Source organism: Varanus komodoensis, unplaced genomic scaffold (genome assembly GCF_004798865.1).
Source record: "Varanus komodoensis strain SLA01 unplaced genomic scaffold, ASM479886v1 scaffold4, whole genome shotgun sequence".
NCBI lineage: Eukaryota > Metazoa > Chordata > Lepidosauria > Squamata > Varanidae > Varanus > Varanus komodoensis.
The window spans coordinates 36,719,041-36,740,595 of NW_025335941.1; the positions used below are offsets into that span (position 1 = coordinate 36,719,041).

The following is a 21,555-nucleotide window of genomic DNA, read 5'->3' on the forward strand; positions in this document are numbered from 1 at the left end:
TCTCCAGAATAAAAAACAGTCTTCTTCAAAACTCAGAGTTTATTGTTCTGACAGCCATTTCACAAAAGGAAATTGATGAGAGTCAGGCTTTCTTGGAAGTAAAGATAGTGCATTGAAGCACATCAGCCTCTTGATTAATACATTTTTAATTTAAAAAAAACTTAATAAAAATGTGAGGACCAAAGATCCTGGAAGCCACTGTTGGAGGTGTTGAAAACCACATTAGTGCCCTCCATGGGGGATCCCAGTGTGAGAGCAAGCTGGTCTGGCAGAAGCTTTTTTCTGGCAGAGTAACACTTAGTCAAGGGGAGAAATCACTGGAGTCAGAGGCATGAAGGCAAGACTAGAGAAGCAGCAAGCACACGTTGCCTGCAGGATTGGTCCTCTTTCCTCTATGCTAGTGTAATATTCTGCACCTCAGATACCTGTTGTGATTAAAACTGCATCCACTGGGACCCATGGAGAGTCACAGGCACTGTTCCCATCTCTCCAACCATGGTTTCTAACCAACACAGGAGCTGGTCAAATTATAGAATGGAATGCAGTTCACATATCAAGATGATTGGTGTGACTCAGTTTCCACAGCCACAGTGCCAAGCACAAATAAAGTGGGTAGAAGAGAAAAAATTGGCATAAGCAGAAAACGGCCAAGGCTAATGACAGTAAAAGAGAAGTCAGGACAGCTTCTCATCCTGATGTTCTCAGTCCCCTTACAGATCAGATTCTCTAAACTTACACTGGCCATTAGGGCTGCAAGGACAAGGTACCATACGCAGGTAAGCACAGAGGTAAGCATAGGTGCCTGCCAGAGAGGAACCTAAACTTCATTGTATGACTCCTGGATAGTCAGCTTCCAACCAAGCACCCAAAGTATTCAGGGCCATCAGCCCTCCATGTACGGAATGGGTGTTAACCCACACCCAAGAGTTGCATATGGGCTAGGTATGGGTTGTTGTTCAACGGAGTATTGTCACTGAAATATGGGTGATTGTGTTTTCTGAACCCAGATAAAATGAGAATCCATGGCTTGCTAACTGCAAGTAACCCAGGAACTGAATCCATGGTCTGTTGTTGAATCTATGGCTGTTGTATGAACTCTGTGGTGTTCACCATGGCTTGTAATCTCAGCTAGGTTCAGACAAAACAATAACATGCTTTGCAACAACAATTACTGTGGTTCAATAACAATCTACACTCAGCCCATATTCTTTTGTGGGGGTTATCATGGTGTCTGAATTCAGTCACTGTCTTCCCTTTTGCCTGGCTAGAATAATACAATAAGCAGTGTGTTAATGGCAAAGCAACCCTCCTTTATTCAGCATCTTCTACGGTAGTATACTGTGTAATTATGCACTGTGCAAATAGGTGGCATACTGATCCCCACTGAGCTAAACTCCCCTCATGGCCTGGAGAAGGCAAGGGAGGGCACTCTTGTGGATGAAACGAAACACAGTACTTACTGGGACAGACAGCCAATCTCTTCTGACTCATTCTTGCCTGTAGGAACAGAGCCAAGGCAGATGGGGCAGAAATAGCAGTCACTGGAGACCAAGCTCTGTTACAGTTTGTTCCACTGGATGGGTAATGCTTGTCTTAACGACAGTGTTACCTCCGCAACCTGAATCCTATAGCAGACACATCAAGGGACTAGAAAGTGAGTGCAGGCTCAGTGGGAAGTGCCAGGGTTTGGCTGAGACATGCCGTGTTGAAACACTGAGAGGCATTCTTTCTCACTCATACCCTCGCCTACTCCTGTTGAGCAAAAGTGCTGCCTCTGTTGCAACCCGTGATTCACATCGCCACAGATCTCTTGTCTGCCCAAAGGCAATCAGGCAGGCAAGATGTGCCCCCTCAAGGGAGATCAGGAGCAATGAAGGGTTACTACTTTTGTTCTCCTAAAGCCCTTCTGCCACTGAAAAGTGCAGGGGAGAGAGAAATTTCAGAGATGCCCAGCAAAAAGCTTCCATCCAAAGGCATGGTTCATATGGTGGTTAGCAGATGGTTTCCATCCACTCAGGATTCTCCTGTGGTTTAATGGTCATCACTGGCCAACTGCAGGTTCCAGTTGGCCAGTGAGCTCCTTACGCTTAGGTAGAGTGCAGGTGCATGAAGAAATACCATGTTTGGCAGGTTTGTATTGAACTCTATACATGAATTAAATTCTGAGTGAATGTGTCTGAGAGAGAGGGGTTGGGGGAAGGCCTAGTGCTTATCATGCATTCTGCTTTCTCTGCATAGGTGGCTACAGCTCATTTTACCCACGGGAATGGCAGAAGGCCACAAGTCAGGCCTAGAAAAGCCTGGGGCAGTGGCATGGAGTGTGTGCATTCCCTCTGCAGTCCTACATTGCCCATCTTATTTGGCATAAAGAGACAGCTGGACTGGAACAGGAAAAGGAAAGGACAGTGAGCAAAGGCAGAAGGTGTGTGCATTCTTCCAAGGCCCATGGTTGGAAGAATCTTGATAGTAGATTGGCCACTGATACATTGCCCCAAAAGAGGGCACCAAATTGTGTAATATTTCCTTATGTTATATGTACAGATGTAAATTTAGAATAATAGCCATAATTTAAATAAACATATATCACATAGTGGGGAAAACTGTGTCCCAAAAGGCCTTTGTACAGCTCAGTCTGCCATCCATTTGTAACAGTTGATGGGCAACTTGAAAGAAAGCAGTTGCAGGAAGATGCACTTACACCAAAAAGGAATCCATGACTAGCTGGGGTCCACATGCTTATAATAAAGGATTTCTTTCTGGGCCTGCTTGCTACTTTGCATGGACCAAATGCCTTCTATGGTCCATCTGACTGGCTGGTTTAGATTAGGCCGAACTAGTGTCAGTTTAAATCTCTCCCTTTCCAGGATGTGATTGGAAAAATTTAAGTGGACAAAGGATTTGAATCTGTTTTCCCATATTGAAGGCAGAGGGACAGGTAAGAACACCATGTCAGTTCTGCTCTGGGTATATCCATTTTTCCCTTGACAAATGGATTGCTTGGACATGTGGGTTTTAAACCCCCTTTTTCCAGTGGTCAAGCAAACTAATGTACTGAGATTCATATTTCTTGCTTGATTCTATTGCTTGAAGTGTATGGGATTTCCTTGCTTTGCCACAGTTAAAAGACCCCTAGATGTACTAGGCTGTACCGCTGCCAACCTGCCTTCTCCTCACCAGTTACTAATGATGGCTATAGCTCTCCCTATTATGGCTACTTTTCTTTTGATTCCTCATTTTAAAACCAGATTTAAACCGGACAGCCCTTCAAATAGGGGATGACTTTGAATAATAGATACCCAACCTCCCTACAAGTAGCCTTGTCGACCAAAGGGTGAACATTTCTTCATGCTTGATTTGAAACCATGTGAAACTCAAAAAATCAGAATTCAAAGAATGAACTGTGGATGAACTGTGAATCTGAGTCAAATGTTATTCCAGTTCCTTAGGCCAAGAGTTGCCATCAGTCTGGAGTCATAAGGAATGTGGCATTCCTACACAAAGTAGGAACTTTTAGCTTAAAAGTCTGTAAATGCGCCAGGATTGATGGTGGTAGTAAGTCCTGCCATTTTCCTTATGAATGAATGGCATCTTTCTTCACCGGTAAGAGGAGTCTGAAAGGCCATTTCCAAGAACAGGTCTCAGAAGTGACGTATACACATTCCTCAGTTTGTTTGAGCAACTGTCACCAAATAAGTAATGGCAGAAAGAGGGAAAGAAGAGGGACTGGCTTAGGGCCTGAGTAATGATGCCTAAGCCTGCCTTACATTTAGAGAGCAAAGTTCACAGTTTGCCATGAAAGGTCATCAGAAATCCATGCATTCTAGGCATTTGCACTCAGGCCAAAGGAATGTGTCAGACTTTGTGCTTGGTATTCCAAGGTTGTACCATTCCACAATCATCTGAAAGTGTTCACGGGGACAAGGAAAAAAATAAATGGAAGTGTCAGGGATTCTTTATTACCACAAACTTTATTACTGCACACTGTCGACTGAAATGCTCAAGATTTGCAAGTAGCACATATTTTTACACATGCAAGCTCATAAAAATGTCACAGGATAATTTTAGCATGGCGTATTGAGATATTATAATCTGTAACTTTTTTTAGCATTGACCAATCTTAGCATTGAACCAAAAAGATGAATTCAACTCAGTGATCACTGCATTAAATAATGACCCTATGAGCCTATTAACTGGTGCTTTGAGGGTGCTTCTCACATTACACAATACCTAAAAAGAAGAAATTTGTAGCAGCTTTCGTCAACCTGGCATCCTCCAAATGCACTGGACTGCCATAGCCAGCATTCCTGGTGAGCACTGGGTGTAATGGGAGTTACAGCTCAAGATATATAGAGGGCACCAGATTGAGGAGGTTTGCTAGAAAATGCATAAACTCTGTGTTTAGATTAACATGTGTGATGATTGCAAAGATGGGAACGCCTCTATGGCTCTGTGTGCACATGCTGGGAAGCTGTGATTGACCACAGTTGCTAACCTTTTTCATGGCACGTGCGTACAGAAGGGGGGGGGGGCTGCTGGCACACATACAGTATTTCTGTGATCATCACTGCACATGACATGCTGTGCACAGAATCCACATTAATTCACAGAGTCCATTTTTGGGTAGGCAACTCTGTCAAGCCTGCAGAGACTTCAGTAGTTAGATACTTGACCAGCAAGAGCCTTCCCCAGCTGGCAGATGTTTTGGATTATAACTCCAAACATTCCTGATTGAGTTAAATATCAGGAAGGCACCAAAACATCTGGGGAAACCTAGTTTGGAGAAGGCTATTGAAACACTAATGCACCTGTCTTACCAAGAAGGGTTTTGTGCATTTCGGGTCCATCCTCTTTAGGGTTTTTTTTTTTTAAATACTGTGCTGAAACAGAGTGGACCAGTAGCACCACCTAGCGATCAGTATTAGGATCTGACCTGTGATTTTTCCCAAGTAGTAAGACTTAAAGCCTGTCTTGATGCTTTTAAGATCTCTGCCTACAATTGCATTTGCCAGTAGCCTTCCATAACAGCAGCCAAAGCTTAAACAAATGATCCTATTTCTCCAGCTACATTTAGCTTTTGCCATGTTTTTAGCTACATTTATGGAATTTAGGATGTGTATAATAATCAGACGAGTCTGTTTTTTCTTCTTCTTGGCATTCATTTGGAAACCACTTGGTTTCCTTTAGACATGCAAGTATCTGTGTTCAGAAAGGGGTCCATCTAAACCTTTTCCTCTCACAAAAGGGGTTCTAGAAGACTGCCAATACATTATTATACATGCCTGTAAAATTGCACTCTCTTTTAAAGAGAAGGATCCAATAACCATTTACCTGTCTGCTTTATGTCCTTTAAGAATTATTAACTGCACCATCATCCAAAAATAGATTTTGGGGTAGTGTGCATAAAAATTAAGATCAATACAATAGTAAAGAACAGACAACAATGCAATAAAATAGAAAAGAACATTATATAAACAGGTGAAGGCACAAAGATTTAACATTCCTGGGCATGCTAAAAGCTTCCATCCGAAAGGAGCACAATGGTGGGATGAGGTGCACCTCTCTCATGGGGGCATTTCAAGGCTAGGGTGCCCCCTCCCTTTTGTACATGCGTATTCCATTTCTACAGGTAGAATACCGAGAAGGTCCTCCTCTGAGAATCATAATGCATGGCGGGTTGGCAATAGTGGAGATGCTTCTTCAGGTATCTAGGCCCAAACTATTTAGGGCCTTTAAGGTAAACTGCATTTTGATACTTTTTAATGTGTTTGCAACATGATTCCAAAGGAGAGGTTTCCAAATACCATGGGCTGACATGCAAGTGGGTTCTATATTAAACTAGAACTTTCCCTGGAAGTAAAAATGATGCAACTTCGGGCACATTAGGAGAAGACCAGGCTCACTGGAAAAGGCAATCATGCTATAAAAAGTCAAAGGCAAACAGTAAGAAAGAAGACCAACTATGAAATGGATTGATGCCATAAGGGAAGCTGCAGCCTAGAGTTATAAAACCTTAGCAGGGCTATCAAGGGCAGGACAGTTTGGAGGGCATGCATTCAGCCACAGGATGGCCATAAATTGGAAGTGACTTTACGGCACACGGCAACTCGCTCAGGAGCAAATAGGCATCCGACTCGTTCGCTCCCTAACAAACCAGAATTCCAGCAAGTGAAAGTTTCCTAACAGTATCCAAGGGGTGCCACGTGTCTGATATTTTATAGCAGCCCAGTCTAGGGGTCACCAAAGCATAGATTACCACAGACTGTTCCTGTTTAATGACATGAATCACCTTGCTTCTAATACTGCTGCAAGCTCATGTAGCTTAGTTCCAATTATATTTGAACAAAGGCCTGAACATGCATTATATGAGACTTTATTATGGCTTGGAACCTGTAGGCTTTTAGGTCCAGCATGGTTTGTGCAGTATGTTCTCATACTGTTTCTGTCTGGGACAGGCTGGCCATGAATACTGTGCTGGTGGTTTATTTAAACAAGGTGCAACCTGACTACTTTTCATTACTAGAGTACCTAAGGACTCAGAGCCTAGATACACGAATGTGGCTTGGCAACCCATGAAGAGAAACCTAGAAAATAAAATATACTAGAATTACATTAGTTTTGCCTTCCATCTTAAGAAAAAGGAGGGCAATCCTATTCCACGGATATAGCTGTTTTTATAAGCAGTTGATTAACCCATGGAAACTACTTAGACTTGTATCACATGCTCTGTCCCTTGTAATTCAGTGTGACAAGTTCACTTGGATAATCTTTCTGCAGGATGCCAAACTGGTAGAATCAATGGGCTGACACAATGGCTTGAATCCAGAGGACGTTAGTTCAACTTTAGTCCCAGTTAGTTTTCAATGGGATTAAGAGCCACGTGGACATGATGTTAACTATGTCCTTGTGTATACTTGCCGTGTTTGTGCCTGACACTGCTCTTTGCACTGGGAGGAAATTAGGGCCAGCTGTTTCATGAGGCGGGGTGAGGGAGCTGATTCAGGCAGCAGGTGCCAGGGGTTGGATGGCACAGAGTGTGGCAAGTGTTGGAGGAAAGAGCTGAGCATGCCACACAGCCGGCTATGTGCCCCCTAAGCTTGACTCCAGGGAGGATACTGTACTGTCACAGCCAGATTCTGTGGGTGCAGTGGGGAGAGGGTGCGCCCTCTTGTTCTTTGCGCCAGGCAGCAAACTATCTAGGCTGGCAGCTTGTGCATTTCATCACCAAAACTGAGAAATGCATAACCATAAAAAACATAAGCACAAAGAGAACAAAAGAGGCTAGCAAGTGGCATAGCAGTTGTATGCACAAATGTAGATGTATAGGATTGGGGAATAACACTATAATTTAAATAGAAATGGAATATATCTCTTAGTGGAATCAACTGCAACCAGCTGCCCTGTGTTCCCACTCACTCTGCTGTCCAGGGCTAAGTCATTGACTCCAAACCAGACATCAAATAGGACCCCTTCTAACAAAGAACTGTTCTCTGCCAGCTATCCAAATCAGTGGACTGTCCTCAGTACTTTAGAACTGGCCACCCTAAAATTATTTTGAGTCAACCCTGGAAGGGAAGCTTCTATTAGCACTAAAGGAAGATTTCTTCTAAGTGCAAACAGAAGTTTCAAGACAGGAGCAGTCCTCATTAATCAGAGTGGCCAATGTAGGCAGAGAATTATATTGCCCCTTCCCAACCAACATGGGCCCAATCCTCTTCTGCTCAGCCAAGACAACTCTTTGTTATTTATTTATTTAGAAGTCTGTAATAACTGATTTGATGGCACTTAAGTGGTGGCTGACTCCCTCTAGATTAGGCCTGTTGGTTCCATTTTTGTTTTGTTTTTCCACATACTGCTGCAGCTCCATTGACTTTAGAGCTGACATGCCTGTAGGTGAGGTGTAGACTTTATTGTTTGTTTGTTTATATTGTTTTCCTTTTTTTAAGAAATCAGAGCAGCTTACATCTTCCTGCTCCTGCTGCTGCTCTGTCTTTCTTCCTCAAACCTATATACTGCCTGTTTTTCTTTCCAAAACAGTAAGTCCTAAATACGATTGCATTCCATCACTATTCACAGGACTTTCACGTGAATGCGTGTGTTGTGGGTAGCCATGTTAGCACAGAAGGTAACAGTGAGCCCTTCCTGTTCTGCTGATGCCACACAGTCAGTTTTCTTGAGTGAATCCTGAAGTAGAGAACTCCTGTGTGTACATTTGGAGCAAGCAGAATCCAGTCCTTTAAACACTTTCTGGAGCCACCAGCTTCATCTCAGCATCAAAGAGACTGCTGGATGCATCTCTTGACATCTAGCTGAAAGCCACCCTGCCCCACCAGTGGCACTACCAGACATGGTTCTGGGAAAGTAAAGGTTTCTTTAGGGAAGCAAAAGCCGTGACTCTGACTCTCATCAGCCTCAGCCAGCATGGCCAGTGGTGAGGGATGGAGTCCAGCACTCCCATAATACTGCATTCTTCCCTGAACTTTGTTCAGTTAAGCAGTTCTGTATCAGATGGGGCTGAAAAGACAACGTGGAACACACAGTGGTAGAAAAATGGTTATTTATTTTAAGATGTGTAATGCCTGTGCACTGAGGGCCCCAACCATTAAAAGCCCACACTGAACAAATAATGGGATGATGTTCCTTTCAACATTATTTTCTTAAAGTCTGCAATGCTGTTCTGAGAAAATTGGGCCATTGCAGGTTTCCCTCAAGCCAGACCATTGACTTATTATTTACCTAACCTGTGTGGCTGCTGGGCCTTAAATGTTCTGGCCCAGTAAACAGCATTTTTTGTGTGAAGTGTTTTCCTCTCAAACAAATGTGTTTTATGAGGCACTTTTTTTCTCTAGAGTTTTTGCATTTTTGAAGAGAACTCACAACAGCGTGTGTTTTCAGCAAGATTGATTAGCTTTTGCTTGGATTGTGGTTTCATTTGAAACTTCTTGGAATTCAGTGGGCCTTATTTGTCTGGAAGGATCTTAACAACAGTGAAAACAAAAACAGAAAGGAAAGGAAAGGAAAGGAAAGGAAAGGAAAGGAAAGGAAAGGAAAGGATCATAAATTATGTAGAGTTGTATGGGTACATGAAAGGTAGACCACATCTACTATCCTTTTGCAGAACTTTTCTAAGATAAAGGAAAAACAAAAGAGCCAGTCTGTCTGCATTGTATTAAATACACATGCTGCATGTGTATTTAATGTATTTCATCCTGATGTGGAGACCTCCAGATATTTTGGACTTCAAGTTCCATCAACTCCAGCTCAGTACCTAGACTCTGAGAAGTCCTATGTCTTTTGATGATGTCACAAGACCATAGGGTTGTGCATTTATTGTGATTTCATTGTGTTCTTGTTATTATGTTTTTATGTTAGTACAGTACCTGGAGCACTTGTTTAAGAGCTTTTTAAGCCATATAATAAATCAGTTTCCACATGGCTCCACAATGGCACAGATTCAGAGGATGTTGTGGGAAATAAAAAAGGCAGTTAGATTCAGCTGCTAGGTAATACTTGGATGTATTACTCTTGAAAAGAAGAAAAAGAGAGAAGGAAGGGGAGGGGACTCAGGGAAGGTGTCAGATTTGGACTCTGTAAGGGTGCTTGAGTGTTGCCAGCTGGATGATGGGACCTGATGCTGTTCTTATCTTTAATAACATGACACTATCTGGATATAATAGGCTATTGCCTCCTTATAGATAATACGAATAACCAATATTTAGATATACATCAATCCATGCTGGCTGGGGATGGTGGGAGTATTAGTCCAAAATAGCTAAATGGAATGAAACCTGACATATGCTTCACTGTTCTTCACTGATATATGCTTTCCTTACAATATCTGAAAATCAAATCTGACACAAAACCACATTTTGCATACCAACCATCTTAGTTTAGTGTCTAGTTTTAAATTTCACTTTACAGATGGACAGCTTTTCTGATTATTCCTATCTTTAGTTCAATTTCCAATTTCTTCTTATCTTAGCTCTATATGTTCCTGTCTATGCTATATGTGCATCATCAAAAAGAACTACAAAAATAAAATTGACTCTGCTTGGTTTTCACTGAACTCAAGTGCAAGAAACAAGTATCAGGCCAGCAAACTTTTCTATGAAATTCAAGCCTTGCTTTTGGACCATCCGTGTTATTACAATGCTGGCCTCCTTTTAACGAATTCAGTACAAACGGCATTCAGAACTATTCCGCAGAACTGCACTTTCTTGCACCTGGGAAACAAACAGACACATCAATGCAACAATGTAGCACCTTTTGCCAACAACACAACATACTTGTTCATTTTTATTAAATTATAGTATAGCTTAAGATCTGGCTTATCCTGGCTGTGCTGTTTGGCAAATAATACAATGATGAAACCACTCAAATATATCAAAACCATATGGGCCAGATTACATTTCAACTTGATTTTCAATTACAAAATAATAAGGGGTGCTTGAGAAGAAAGCCCAGCTTTATACATACCAGAGGACTTCTGCAGCCCCATTATTTTCTCATTGGGATGGCAGGAGATATTCCAAACAAAAGCAGCTTTAAAGTTTTATAGGCTTTACAATACCGTTGGAGGACAGAGCCACTTCTAAGCTCAAAGAGTAACAGTCTGTTCTTCAGGTATGGAGCAAGCTGGATTCTGGTGACAACTTGGCATCACAACAGATTACGTGATCATCTGTTGGGTACACCATGGGTTGTTTTTTGAACAATGGACACTATGCAGCCTAATAACAAGGTGGGCAGCCATGTCGTGAGATTTCTTTCCAGTGATTTTTGCTTCCAGATGCACTCAGGGTCCTGTGGAGTACGCAGTCTTTTGCTTTCTAGAACACATACCAGCTGTGCAGGAAACATATCATTGTGCACACCTTGACTTTTTCAGGAAAGTAAGGCCTCTGAATGTCACCTTTTGGCCTTTTCCACAACTTTCCCACTTCTTAAAACAAAAGGCTAAGTAAGAGTACAGAAAATGAAGGTTTATGTTACTGAAGTCAGTGGGATTGTTTTCATCCATTTCATTTGGAAACATGCTTGACTGAAGATGTTGCAGTATTAGCACAAAGCTGATGCTATACAAACTCTAAGTCTCTCTTCTATTCTAGAATCATGCATATAAAAAGAGTAAAGGGACATGAAGAACCGCTTATAGTGAGTCAAATTACTCATCCATCTAGTTCAGTTCCCAATCTAACAGGCGGTAGATCTAAGGGCAAAGTCCTTCCCTGCTGTTAGCAATCCTTTTAAGTGCAGATGTCTGGGAAATATATATTCATTGCAAGAATGAAATTATTTGGTAGAAAAAAATCAAATATGAGGAAGAAGATAAAATGAGAATACACTGTACTTGATATAAATCAGCCTTCCCCAGCCAGATATTCTACATATGAGTTGGACTACAGCTTGCATAGACCCAGCTAGCTAGGAAAAGTGGGAGTTATAGGAGGGTGCCAGACTGGGAAACGATGAGGCAGCATTAATAACATTTAACATTTTAGTTCAGAAATTCACATTTTTAACCAGGCCAAGAAGATGGGGACACACGTTTCCAGCTTGCACCCTCCAATCAAACATCCCTGTGGTAATACAGGTCTGCAGTAAAACTAGAGTTCCCAGTCAGATGAAGGATGGTTACTGCATTCAGACAAACACTTTCATTGACAGGCAGCAGGTGCAGAACGTATGGCTGGAGCCAAGGGCACCATAGCTGGGCACCTTCCAAGAGACCACACCCCAGCATGGACTTACTAGCAAGAGCATCCTAGAGCAGGGGTGGGCCGAAGCTCTATCTCCAGATGTTTGAGACTTCAACATCCAGAAACCTCTTTGGCTAATGGTCAGGGATGATCAGAGCTGGAGTCCTAAAGATCTGGATACCTATTTTCTGCTCATTCCTGCTCTAGGATTGCTCCTGCTGTTCAATATATTATATCCAGTTACCTAGAAGTAAGCCCCAACTGGACTCAATCAAGCTTACTTCTGTGCAGATATCACATTTACCTCTTACAGAAACTTGCACTGTAACCACCATGCACACATTCCCTTCAGGATGGCTCACTGGCATATATTGTTGAAGATGCTGAAACATGGATTTATCCTATTCATTTCAGCCAAACTTTGCCCAGATTTTACATGTCTCTGGCACTTTTTTAGATTCTGCTGTTTCCCTTGATTTACCTTACCAGGACACCTTGAACCCTAACTTTTTCTTCTCTTCCAGAATTCAAGAAATCGCCAAATTCTAGTCATATTAGTTCTGCTTCTGCTGCTGCTCCTCCTCCTCCATTATCATCCTCCTCCTCCTCATCATCATCTAGTCTGTATGAGTTTTAATAGAGTCTCAGCCAAAGTTTACCTTGCCACCCGGAGTCCTGTCTTTTACATAAGCATTTGGTTTCCTTTTCCTCTGTCGCCGATACTCATTTCTCAGTCCTTGGCTTCCTCCCAACTCCTGCCTTTCCTGCAGTTGAAAATGATCCGGGAATGGGTTGAATTGCTTTTGTCTTCTGTGCTGCATTTACCATGCGGTTGGCACTAAATAACTGTTATCACATAGCAACAGGAATAGCAGCAGCAACTGTAGCAGCAGAAATGGCCTGGGTGTGACACAGAATGCCAATGCAGTGTAATGGCAAAGGGCATACAGAGGGAATTCTCTGGTTTAGATTTTACCCCAGGAACTCACCAGATAAACCTTAGGTTAGGGACCCGCAGTGCAGTGCCTATGGGCACTTCCAATGACACCTGAGAGGGATTCCCAATGTGCTACCTATGGGTACCCACCAAAATGTTGCCATTATTCTTATCACTATTATTCCCATTTTTAATACATATGCATGGATTTGTATGAAATGCATACATTTTTTCTAAGAATTATATTTAGGCTTCAAACGCAGGTCAAATATTCAATATCCATTCGAAGATGGCATCCATATGCCACCCTTTAAAATACTGAAAATGTTGTAAGGTCCTCAATCCATTGCATTTTTATTCTTTCAGCATTGCAATGTCAGTCTTTCTGTTGTCAAAAGGGTGCTGAGAATCTATTTATGCTAAGTATTAGTTGACTTCCATGAAGTGGGTAAATAGTTTAAAAGAGAATGTACATTGGTGGAACAACCTTGTTCCCAAAAGAACCTGCCAACTCATATGTTTAAACTTCATAAAACATTGCAAAACGTATATTTAGAACAAGTATTTGCAGGATTGCACTATCACCAATTAGCTGAACAGTCCCTTATCAAAGGGACATTGTGGCAATCCATAGACCTGAGTCAAAAGTTTTTGCTGAATAAGACACTGCCTAAAATTCTTAGACATGACTGGTTCATTCCAAAGTGGTGATCCACAGATTAAGCATTTTGTGGTGACACCCACAGTAGTTTCCCAAATTCCCAAATGTATCCACAGGCCCAACAAGGTTGGGGACCTCTGCCTTAAGCAGATCTGCATACCTTTGCTTCAGGACCATCCACCAGATCTGAACTAACTTGTTTTTCTTATATGTATTTGGCTTGTGCACGCACACACAAACACACACACTCATTCATTCATGTATTACATATATTTATTCCTGTACTGCCCTTGAAGGACCTCAGAGTGAGTCACAGCAATTTAGAACACGGTTGCAGAACCTCTTTCTGTCTGAGGGCCCAAATGAATATGTTTTCAGGGGCAGCATTCCCTCAATGGCCAGAAGGGCTGTGCCAAATGTACCACCATAGCGTAATGCAGCAATCCTATGTGTGTCCAGACAGAAAGGGTCCTATAATTCCCAGCATAGCTGGGGCATGCTAGGAGTTGTAAGATTGTTATCTGTCAAAGCACGCAAAACATTCCAGCCTAGAGCTTTTACTGCTTTTACTGATTAAGCCTTATCAGAGGCATTTCAGCTATGGGAAAAATGCACCATCACTGGGAAACCACCCAGTGATGGGTTGTTGAGGGAAAAGGGCATGGCTTTCTGGGGAATCCTGGAGCCCTGGATTTGGACCCCAGGAAGGCTGGAAATGCTCCTCACCCGGGCTTATGGTTCTTCAACTCTGATTTAAAACAGTGAGAAATGAGACATTCCATAATGAATATTGTCACCTGTCATTCAGGACGGTCTTGTTAGGACTACTGAGGAAGTGCTTTGAAGTCTGTGTAGCACAAGAGAGATGCCAGGATCAGCAACAGGTGATACACTATGACAATGCACAGGCTGGGAAGACGGAGGGCCCCAACAGAGGCTCTTTGCTGCGTGCACTCTCTCCCCCACAACCTGGCGCTGGGCGTGAGTTTTGGTAACCGTAAATCTCCAGCTCTCACAGAGATCTCCTCCTTAGCAACCCAAGTTTTAAAAGGCAGGGCTTTCGGTATAAGATGAACAACAGGAAAGCACTAGAACAAAGCAATGAGAGTCAGATATGAAGCCCCCCCCTTTTTTTTCTCATCGATGCTTCTGGTTTGTTTTCCATTTGGGTGGATCATAGCACTTCATTTTGCTTTTTCAATAGACATACATTCTTCCAGAACTGGAGCAAACATATATACACAAGACAAGATTCTTTCTTTGCAACGGAAAAAATGTTCAACCGTCCAATAAAAATGCTCTGAAAGGCAGGAGACCGTCTCGAGAAAAAAAGTATTGTAGAAACATATTTGCATGACTTGAATCTCTTTCTTGGAATGCAATTTAAAGTTTCTAAAGAGGTATGGCATTAATACAGAGCAAAGAAAATAGAGGAGACAGTTGTCTTCCCCATCCCACTTGGACAGAATAATCAAAGTACAGTGAGTCGAATTCCTGTACATGGTACAGGCACAAGCCCAAGGCACAACTCTTCTGATGATAGATCAGCCATAAAGCAGCATGGAGGAAAGAATTAAGAAAACACAGTGTGCACTGCACTGAAGTGAGAAAGCAAAAGGCCAATCCCTTGTTTTTCTAGTTTTGAGAAAGAAGTGGATAAGCAAGTATTTTATGGCAGGGTATCAGGTCGTAAAACCATGGGATTTCAACAAAGAATCACGTACAAGAATAATATTAAAATGGCTTTAATCTACCATCATAGTTAAGCACTTCAAGTCCACATCATACGATACATTTTGGATTTAGGAGCCAATTCCTGATTGCAAAATACGAAGTTATATATTTTCTACTTTAGTGGTAGGTAGTTGCAGGGTGAGCTAGCTTAGCATGACAGTGCACCAGAGACTTATGTCTTGCTAAATAAAAAGAGCTTTGCCAATGTCATTTTCCACATAACAGTTTTTGTGTTACTGAATGAATTGGAAGAGTTGTGGACTGCAACCAGAGATATTGGGGAAGAAGGCAAAAAGACAATTACTGTAGCAAAAAGCGGGGGGTGGGGGGAAAGAAAGCCTAGATGGTTGACTGAAGAAGCTCTCACACTTGCTAAGGACATGTGAAAAGCTAAAGGGGAAGGAGGTGACAGAAATCGGGTCAAAATCCTGAATACAACTTTTCAAAATCTATCATGTAGAAACCATAAATTGATTACATTGGTCGGTGCAAAGAAACAGAAGAGATTAAGATGAGAGGGAAACAAGAGATCTGTTCCAGAAGATTCAAGGAATCAAAAGGAAACTCAAACCTAGATTAGGAATGCTGAAAGAGCCACAGGGGACCATATTATCTTAACAGGATTAAATAAAGAAAAGGTAGATACAATACAGTGGTACCTTGGCTCACGAACTTAATCTGTTACACGACTCTGGTTGTGACCCAAATTGGTTGTGACCAAAGTCAAATTTCCCCATAAGGTTCAATGTAAATAAGGTTAATATGTTCTGTAACTATTTTTTTATCAGAAATTTTGAAACAAAGTGACAAAGGACAACAAAGTAACAAAGTGCTGTACAGTACAGTGGAGAACACTAACCTAGTGGTGTGGGGGGAGATTACTGTTTTGATGAAGAGTCCCCCTCCATAAGGACATTGGGAAGATCTCTTGTAGGGGTTTCCTCTGTCCCTTAGCTGCTGGGTCAGTTTTGGTGAAAAATCTGTCTATACTCACTTATTTTTTCCTGTGCTTCATAACCCTCCAGAAATGAGAGATCATATTATCGTTCATCAAATTCAACACTCTGTTCATTACATTTATGTTGGGGTGGTGCTTCTCAAAGAAATCCTGGCATGGGCATGCTCCTTCATGAAAGACGGGCGCAATCTTGGCCATCTCCCCACCCCCCGCCAACCAGGACGATCATGGCCATCTCCCCACCTCCCCAAGTGGGGAGATGGCCACAATCGCAGTTGTGTTCATGCAGGGAAGACAGGCGTGATCACGGGTGCGCTCCTGCAGGAAAGACGGGCGCAGCACAGCACAGCATGAATGCGACTGTGATCATGGCCATCTCACCACTCGGGGGGCGGGGGGGAGATGGCTGCAATATTGGTCACCACCCAAGGTGGAGTTCGTGAACCAAGTCAAAATTTTCATGAAATTTTTGTTCGTGACCCAAGGCGTTCATGACCCAAGGTACCACTGTATATGGAAAACCATACAGAAGGAGAAAAAGGATGGCTCCTATGAGGGAAAATCTGCACTATTAGAAAGTGAAGTGAAAGCAACTCTGAAAGTACTTGGGAGGAATAAAGTGCCAGGAGTCAACTGGGTACCGAGATAACTCTTCCAAGCTGCAGAAACTGACTTGGTCCAAATCCTAATAAGAATATGCCAAAGAATGTGGAAAATAAAACTATGGCCCACATACTGGGAATATTCAATATACATGCCAATCCCCATGAAAGGAGATGCTAAGTTTGTTCAGCAACTGTAGGGCCATTGCTCTAATTTCCTACATGAGCAAGCTAATGTTCAAGGTATTGTAAAAAAGAATTTCACCATATATGACATTCAGGCTGGATTCTGAAAAGGAAGAGGCACTAGAGATCATATTGCAAATATACTATGGCAACTGGAACACACCCAAGAATTGCAGGAAAATATCAGTTTATACTTTGGAGACTACCGTGTGGATCATGAGAAACAATGGGAGGTTCTGAAAGACTTGGAAGGGCAGCAATGAAGGAATGAGAAAATATAATCAAGTGTAAGGACCTCTCACTGGAGACCAAGCCCATGTACACTATCCTGATCACAATGAATAGGTATGAAGTTACACAGTGAAAAATGCCAACAGGAAAATTGATGTGTTTGGAACATGGTGCTGGAAGAGCATTTTGCAAATACCCTGGACAACAGAAAGATGAACATGTGAATCCAAGATCAAATCAAGCCAGGACTTTCTCTGAAGCTAAAAATGATGAAATGGATGCTGCCATTCTGTGGACATTTCAAGAGAAGGCAAGACAATCATGCTAGTGAAAGTCAAAAGCAGAAGCAGAAGATGAAGATCAGCTATGAGATGGCTTGATTCCATTAAAAAAAAAATCATAGCCTTGAGTTTCCAAGAGCTGCACAGAACTCTTAAGGGCAGGACATTTTGGAAGGCATTAATTATGGTGTGGCTTCCAGATCTAGGGAGGTGTTGATACTATTCTACACAATTCTGGTGCTCCCCCAACTGGAGTACGTATCCAGTTCTGAGCTCGACATTATAGGAGAGACATAGCTAAGTTAGAATGGTTGGTTCAGTGCAGGGTCACAAGAATGGTAGCCGGGTTGGGAGGAATGACATATGAGGAGAGATTGAAGGAACTTGGTCTTTTCAGCCTTGAAAAAAGGAGACTCAGAGGGGGCCTGTTAGTGACATACAGATATGTGAGGGGATGTCATGTGGAGGAGGGCCATGACCTGCTCTTCTCTGCAGTGGAGGGCAGGGCATGTTCCAGTAGAGCAAAGCTCAAGGAACCAGGCTTCAGGTTGTCATGAAGTACTTCCAGACAGTTAGGACCTCTAGGATATGGAACGGGCTCCCAAGGGAGGTGGTTGAGGCCCCATCAATGAGGGTGTTCAAGGAAAGTTTGGACAACCACGTGTTGGGAGTTACATGAGTAGAGCTCCTGAATGTCTGATTTTGTAATGACAACCAGAACTGTTAACCTTTGTGCATATGTGATTTGCAGGCGTAACACTAGGCAGAATATAACCAGACTATGTGTTTCATATTATGCATATTTATGCAAAGATAAACAACTTTCCAATCTGAACCTACGCATCCTGCATTCAGATGTCTGGCTGAGGCATGCTGGTGGCTGGAAGCCTTTTTTCTGTCTAAGGTTGCATAGAATTGCATCCTGAGCCTTGGGCATCATTCACTTCATTCAAAAGGGTTAAGGATGAATACAGGAAGGAAAAAAGATCAGGCAAGGGGTGTTTTTTGTTTTTTGGGGGGAGGTTTTGGATGTGCTTTTACTGTAAATCTCCAAACAAGTTAAAAATCTCATGAAGTCCTCCTAAGCAAAAGAAGATGGATTTGTTTAAAACTAAGTGGAGATTGATTTACTGAATAGATGCATATGTACGAAGTTAGGGGAGCAATGGCTGCGTGTGCCGGCTACTTTCATGAGATGGCGAATGATTATTGAGGGCTTTGTTGAGCGTGATCCTCAGTGCATTCCCATAAATCAGGCCTCCAAATTGATGTCAGCTGAATATAGAAGCCAAAGAATGGAAGCTGTGTGCAATTATGAACTGGCATACTATGCGTCACTCAACTATTTTAATGCTGTACATGCAGGCCCTCAAGTTCCAAGATGCTTGTTCTTAAATTTCATTCTTTAGTTTAACAAGATGAATGTAAATGCCTGAGGATTTAGTAGTCTGCTCACTCTTCTGGAATTTTCATGAAAGTATATTATTTGTTCAAGATAAAACCATGTGGTTCGAGCCTTTATCACTTCCACAGGTATATTCTGCACTTCAGTAACATTGCAGTGGATATGCTGGGTAGCAAAGCATATTTGTCAGGTATTTTAGCTTGAATGTGGTAAGAAATGTTACATTCCTGAAAGAGACGTCTTATCTTGGGATCTTACGCAATGAATAACTGTTTCACATTTATTGTACTATAAACTGAAGATCAACCTTCTCAGAAATGTGGGATTTTAGAACTGTATAACAAACACTCCATCTAGTGTACATGTGCTAATATTGCTTCTTGGTTTTCCTTTCCTGCTTTTACTATCAGAGGGAATTTTGACATCTTTTAGATCTTTCTTTTTTACATTCAGCCTGCTCAAAAGCATCATGGTAAAAAGCATGATCATTTAATGTGGAATGGTTCTGCTTAGACACCTCTGCTGTTTATACATCACTTTCACAGGCTTTGCACAGGTTTGGTGAGATGCTTGTTTTGTACCCTGTGCCTACTGGAACTCTTGCCTACACGGGTTGATGCTGTATCAGGGCCATGGAGAGATCCTAGAGAGAGACTTTTTGCCTAATCCGGAGAGTTTTTCCAAGATGGCAATGGAGCAACAGCCTCTCTGTTGAGCTCCCGCTGATACCTTATCAGTTTTATCAGTTTCACTTTATTTTTATTATCTGCTTAGTTATTCATTTTAATTCTTACTAATTCTTATCCAGTAGTATTTTAACATCAAGTCTCCTACAAAGGACACTGCATCTCAGATCTGTAAGTTCCTGGAAATACTATACAAGCCCCTGTTGCAATGGCGAGGAACAAGAACAACAAAAGCAGCAGGACCAGCCCTGGCTTATCTACTCTGCCCAAGCCAACTAAACAACCAAAAATTGAAGATTATGTGACACATGGAAAGACCATAAGTAATAAGGACAAGAGAAATCACCTTTATTCTATTTCTACTTCTAACAGCTACGATTTACTAAACTGGGACCTGGAATCAGAAATCAAGAAACAATTATTAGACATGTCCTCCTCCACTCTGCATGAGGAGTCCATTCACTTGAATGAACCTTAGCCTACATTACCATTTCCTGATGGTTATAAACCTTTGGGGTACAAAGAGCAACACAATCAACCATCCAGTGAATTTACAACAGGCTTTGCTGTTGATGTCTATTAACTGTCCAAACTGTGATTTCAATGTTTGAACAGTTGACTCAAATAAATACAAAGGTGAATGTCTTAAAAACAGCTTTTGAAACCTGTTTTCAAAGGCTTTGCAGACAAGCTGGCAGCTTCTGAAACAGCCTTTAATTTTGGCACCAATTTGGACCTGCCCACAGATCGTCTAAGGAAGCAAAACTGTTTAGAAGAACCCCCTAAGTCCAGAAAGGATACACAATCAGAGGCAGTGCACACAGTTCCATCTTCTGCCAAGGAGTTAAGTACAGATATGTGTAAATGTGTTCTTCAAACACATTAGGCTGCACTAAGAATTACACCCAACACATTTAACATTGATTGCTGGTCCTCCAGAAGAGCTATTATTCTATCTATCTCTTCTCCCATGCCAAAGTTACATGATTGACTTAAGTGCTGTGGAATGGTTCCCTAGCATGAGAAGCCACAAACGCATTTTATTGCCTTTCAATCATTCTATCATTCCTGGTATGCTGTTTAAAATGAAACATCTTCTGTCTGCCTTTCAAATATATCCATTGCAAGTCTTCCACAATGAAAAAAGAAGCATCCTTTCTGGCATATCTCCCCAAGCAGTCATTCCCCTGCCTTATGCCATAGGTAAGGAGCCAGCCATAGTAACCCAGCACCTTCCACAACCTTGACCAGGCTTTGTCGGAATATTCATGCTGAAATTACACGAGAAAGATCTGGCACTGATGATGCCTTGGAATCGGATCTAATTACCTCCTTTGAAGCCCTACCAAATAAAGAGCAAGACGGCATACTGAGAAGGTTGGACGAACTGAAACAAACCCTGCTGCTGACTTGAGCAGCAGCAAAGCCCTTAATTGATTTAATATCTTTGGACTATCAGTCTGGCATTAATCCTGAAGAAAATCAGTACAAACCTTCTAAATTGTCTAACCTGCATCCCTGCTAGAAAACAACTCAAAGTCACCTGGCCCATCTTCATCACCCAAGAATTGCCCTGACACTACTTCACTTCCTTCTTCCTACTTCCTACTTCACCTCTTATTCCACTGAGGGAAAATATATAAGACACTCAGAAGTCATTTCCTCCACTTCTACCCAAGGGAAGGCAGCTTGGAACACCCCTGTCCTCATTTCTGCAGCCAATGCCAGTGTGGTGGAGGGCCCCCAAACTATGGTTCCTTTTTTAGGGTCTCTGATGAGGTCCAAAATAAGATGTCAAATGCCAGCTAACAACTTGAGTTCCTTTTTGGAACCTGACGGGTTAGCACAATAAGCTTTATGATTCTGATTTTATACCATTCATCCATAGCTTCGATATATTATGCCTTCAAGAAACACAGCTCATGAACCCTGACACTTTGGATATTCAGGGATTCAGGACTTATTTTGTCCCTGCAACCAAAACGCACTCAAAGGGTTGAGGAAGTGGAGGCTTGGCTACATTCGTATCAGTGGACCTAAACATTGATATCCAGGTTGTAGAGAACTGGCCCAGTAATTTCCAGACTCTACTCCTTAAAGGTTATTATTTTAGAAGTTTACTATGAGTAAATGTCTACATTCCACCCAAGAGCTCACCTTTTTCAAGTAGGGCCTGCA

The 21,555-nt window shown here is 42.0% G+C and overlaps 1 protein-coding gene across 8 annotated transcripts in view; it reads left to right on the forward strand.

Moving 5' to 3' along the window:
* The window catches only part of COL8A1 (collagen type VIII alpha 1 chain), a 132,338-nt gene that overhangs the window by 99,984 nt on the left and 10,799 nt on the right, over positions 1-21,555 (forward strand). The window contains exon 1 of one of the 8 annotated variants that reach the window (XM_044442035.1): positions 2,129-2,422. The exons of 6 other annotated variants lie outside the window; for them this stretch is intronic. The gene's annotated coding sequence lies outside the window, so the exon portion shown is untranslated. Of the gene's footprint in view, positions 1-2,128; positions 2,423-17,666; positions 17,674-21,555 lie in introns of those variants that run through there. One more of the 8 variants, XM_044442037.1, reaches the window with a different exon arrangement.